Genomic DNA, 4,776 nt, shown 5'->3' with positions numbered 1-4,776 from the left:
TATATATATATATATATATATATATATATATATATATATATATCCATACCCCTTAGGTGTAATTAAGGGGTGTAACTAAAACTGTTTATTTACAACTGTCATTACATGGGTACAATAAATGACCACTAGAAGCTTGGCCATACAGAAGCTGTATGGCCAACTAAAACTAATCAGAACTCGGTGAATTTTTACTCGATTTTCACACAGTTTGGTTTGTTACAAACAGCAGAGATGTAGTTCTGATACAGGACACTTCCACACATTAAAAATACGTACTTTCATGCTAAAATACTTTGTTTTATGCTTTTTAACAAAGACAGACATATGGTATGGCATATTAATAAATAGATATTTCAATACATTTTATAAGCCGACAGGAGTAAACACAGAGCGAGCAGCTATGACCGTATTTTATATCACATGGGATTACATTTCACAAGTAAGATCGAAAAATAATTTTGGTTACTTGACCATTTATTATATTATGTCATTGTAGCTAACGTTATTTGGCAAACAAGGAAATGCTAACAGGAAGAACTGATGCTCTTTCTCATTAGCTTTTTTTTCTTCACATTTTGAAGGTTTCCCAGTAACACAGATTTAAGGAGGCAATGGGAAGTTGCGGTAAGAAGGGAGGGTTTTGTTGCTACAGAGTCATCTCATCTCTCTAGTGAACATTTCAAACCAGATGACTTTAAGGACCAGCTTAGAGATGATGTGACCCCACCTGTCTTTAACTTCCCAGCTCATCTCCAAAAAGGAGGTGATTTTTTTTTACTGTACATGTTAACAGAAATGATTCATATGTAAAACTAAAGTTAATATTACACTTTGTTAAACCTGTTTTTATCTGTTAGTTCTTCCTGCATGTTTAGGAATTAATGATGTATTGTGCATTACAATACATTGTAGGATACTAAAACCTTTTCAAGTTGTTTTCAATTAAATTTTTTTTTTAAGTATTATGTGTCTTATATTCTAGGAACACATAAACCTGAAGGAAAGCTGCAGAGAGCCTTCCAGTGGACCTTTCTCTCCCTGAAAGTGAACCTCAGCTCTCCAGCCCCAGTTAAAACAGGGCAGTGTGAGACCCTGGAATGACCTGGAGTTTTCAAAGATTAGTTTTCCAGGCCTTTAAAAAAATGTGCATGTGTGTGTGCATGCACAGCACGCAAAAATATAAAGAAATTTTTGATGTGGTGTATACAGAAGGCTGAGGATTGTGTGTGACTCAAAGTCAAAGTCAAATTTATTTATATACCACTTTTCAGCAAAGTGCTGTACAACATGCAAACATAAAAAATACAGAGTCATAAAACACACACAACGATATCGAAAATATAGAGCTAAACATATCTAAAACATGAGACACTAAATAAGACTAGGTCGTACTAAAGATAAACTAAAGATAAATTGAGGAGAACCAAACTACAATATAACATAAACTAAACTAGAGTTTAAAACCCTCAGCCAAACAGAAGCCATGAAAACACACACCCAATTTAAAGTTACATAAAAATACAGAGTAAAACTTATCTAAAACAAGTCAAACTAAAAATAAACTGAAAATAAAAATAAGCTGAGAAAAACCAAACTAGGATATAATAAAAGTGAACATAAACTAGACTAGGATTTAAAAACGTTAATGAAACGTGATAAAAGCTAAATTTTAGATACCAAAGGCTAACTGATGTACCGATGGCCAGCTAAGAGTTAAAAACATTTTAATATTTTAATAAAAGATCTACGTGGTAAAAACTAAGATAAGTAAAATAAAGGGACTGTAAGGCTAACTAAGAGTACCAAAAGCCAGCTAACAGATACATTTTAATAGAAACAAGATAAACAACTTGTCATGTTTAGTTCCAGTCTTTGAACCCACATGCAAGAACACAATCAGGAGGCGTCTATTTCAAAACAACAATATGATTTATTGTAACGGGGAAGGGGAAAGGGAGTGAGTGTGGGGCAGGAATCAGGATTGGTACCACCAGAACAACCACTGTAGATGAGAGGTAGATGTAAGGCTTTGGTAAACTGGGAGAAACAAATCTTATGACGGAGGCTTACTTTAGAGCTGGGTGAGTTACTTATAGGAGCAGACGGGGATCCGGAGGCGGCGAGGAGAACCAAGGACCGTGGGAGGACGGACGGGAAAGATGGCTGTGTGGAGGGCGAGCTGACGGCTGACAATGATCCGGCGACTGAGAAGTCGGAAGGCTCTGGGCACAAGCAGGTACGTACTGCCGCATCACGAAGGAATCCACAGAGAACGAAGAGACCAGGAAGGGAGTGCCCGTGGAAGGCAACGGATTGGTAATACCAATGGCGTCGTGAGGAAGCAGACAGAGGGTTCGCAGGAGTAGCATAAACTCTGGTCTTGAGAACCACTGGGAACCTCAGGCAAAACCTGACAAGGAGAACAAACACAGATAGTGTTACTTCGGGAGCTTACTCAGAGGGCCTCTCACTGGAACGTTTGATTACCAGGTAAACAAACACCCAGGCGACGATGCGTCAGCTCGCTGCTTCTTAAAAATCCACAGTATCAGTCCTCCTAATGCGCCACAGGTGTGTCTCCAGGTTCTCCCACCCGCTGCTCCAGGGGCTCTGCTCACAGGCGTCATCTGGTGGGGGAAATGTGGAAACAGCGGGCTTCCCAAAACAAAGAAAACTAAACAGAATCCAACCTGACAAAACTTAGATAAAAAAGTAAATAAAATGAAATAACAAATAAGAGCAATGTGGGTCAGCTTTAAGGAAACTGAGTGAAATAAATTGAAATGAACAATCAAACTTGTTTCTTTATTAAAATATGAAATGTATTGAAATATACATTTATTAATATGCCATACTATATGTCTGTCTTTTTTTAAAGATCATAAAACAAAGTATTTTAGCATGATAGTATGTATTTTCAATGAGTGAAAGCAGCCTGTATCAGAACTACATCTCTGCCATTTGTAACAAACCAAACTGTGTGAAAATCGGGTTAAGATTCAGAGAGTTTTGATTATTTTAGTTGGACATACAGCTTCCTCAGTACAAAAAAATGAACTGGGGGGCGTGTGAAGGACCCAGCCAAGATGGCAGCTGCGCTGACTCGTCAGCTCCAGCAGACAGCCCCAGTCTTCGAGGTGTCTATGTAAACAATGTTTATGGTGGCCGGTAACAAGCTAACGTTTGTCTGTTTGCTAGGACTTCTTACTAAACTTCCGGGTCACCTGTTAGGTTGGAGTCTTTTGTGTTTTGTTTTCCTTTTTCTCTGTGTTGTCCTGGTTTCCTGGGAGGTTGCTACTTCCCCTCACAGCTACCAGATGCCGCCACTGGGCGGAACCCCTGGAGAGGTGCGGCGGCCAACCTGTAGACACACCTGTGTCTAATCTGAGAGCTGCTGAGGTGTTTCATAAGGAGCGACTAGCTGACACTCCAGTGCCTGAGTGTTTGCCTCTACTGGTAAACGTTTCACTTGTGAAAGCCTTCTACGTACGAACCAGCTTTGATCGCTCCCTGTGTTCTCTCTGACAGATTTCCTCATTGTTCCCCTGAGGCTCCTCGTGGTGGACGTCTGTTTCCCGTCTGGAAGTTCCCCTGTGTTTCCTCACGACGCCATTGGTGATACCAATCGGTTGCCATCCTCGTGCACTCGCCTCCAAGGTCCCACCCGTGGATTCCCTCTGTTTCGCCTCCGGCTGTCCCTGCCGGCGTTCGTAGCTCCGGGAGCTAGCCATCTGGACCCCGCTCCGATGTCAGCTCGCTCTCCAACGGAAACTCGCTTCTCCGGCTGCCGCCACAAGAAAATCTCACTCCGCCTTCAAGTAAGAATCCTCTGAGAACAGCCTCTGAAATATTTCCTTGGATCTGTCCTGAATTTACACCTTTCCTCTCATAAACAGTTCGACGACCGGTTCCCCCTCCCGAATCCAGGACTGTTTTCCCCTGATCTCCCCCTCCCCTTTCCCTTAAATAAATATTGTTGTTTTTTTCATATTGCTTCTCTTAGTGTGTTCTTGCATGTGGGTAAACGGACTAGAACCCAACATGACATCACCTAAATCCGACAGACCATCTTTACAGTGAAACACTTTGTGTAACTGTCTTTTGAAAGAACGAATGATACACGGATTATTAATGGGTTTTGATTAATCTGACTTTGGTTTCTCATTTCAGGTATTCCTTCACAGGTTTTACTTCTTTAGCACATTTAAAAAAAATATTTTGTTTAAGTACGAAAATCCTTGTTTGGTCTCCTTTCATGTTACCCCACCAAACGAACCTGGTGGACGTAACACCACGGTGCCAATCCTGGGACCCGTAACATAAACAGAATGTTACAATTTGTTAGGACTGCAAAAATAATCAAAATATTAAAAAGTTTACATTCAATGTAAAGTACTCCCAAAATGTTTTTCTAACCATTTTTGTAACTTTTTTTGTAATGATTAATCTGTGGTAACAATGCTACCTTTGGTGAGCTCGTCCCACTGTCATCTTCTTCTCTGGTGCCTCCCAGGTTATTGCAGAAAGATAAACCAACAGCACCCTGGTTGAGTCAAATACAAAAGACAGACAGAAAAAAAAAAGAACTGTAAAGACAAAAGCATATGCGATCATGTGCTCATGGTTATGTCATAAAATGGGGAAGCACAGACCAAAACATAATGTGACAAGTTGGTGTAATGGATAATGAATAATCCCTTCATGGGATCCAAATTCAAACCCCTATGAAATATGTTTGTTTCAAAACAAACAAAATTGTTTTTTGTTTTTTTAAAC

The 4,776-nt window shown here is 40.0% G+C and overlaps 1 protein-coding gene across 1 annotated transcript in view; it reads right to left on the bottom strand.

The window, feature by feature from the left end:
* Positions 1–4,538, bottom strand: part of LOC108246690 — a 26,577-nt gene extending 22,039 nt beyond the window's left edge. Inside the window, exon 1 of the mRNA XM_025010124.2 lies at positions 4,466–4,538. The gene's annotated coding sequence lies outside the window, so the exon portion shown is untranslated. The remainder of the gene's footprint in view (positions 1–4,465) is intronic.
* Between the last annotated feature and the right edge of the window lie 238 nt (positions 4,539–4,776).

This window comes from Kryptolebias marmoratus, linkage group LG20, assembly GCF_001649575.2.
Source record: "Kryptolebias marmoratus isolate JLee-2015 linkage group LG20, ASM164957v2, whole genome shotgun sequence".
In the NCBI taxonomy this organism is placed as follows: domain Eukaryota; kingdom Metazoa; phylum Chordata; class Actinopteri; order Cyprinodontiformes; family Rivulidae; genus Kryptolebias; species Kryptolebias marmoratus.
This window is presented reverse-complemented; position numbering and strand designations above follow the sequence as displayed.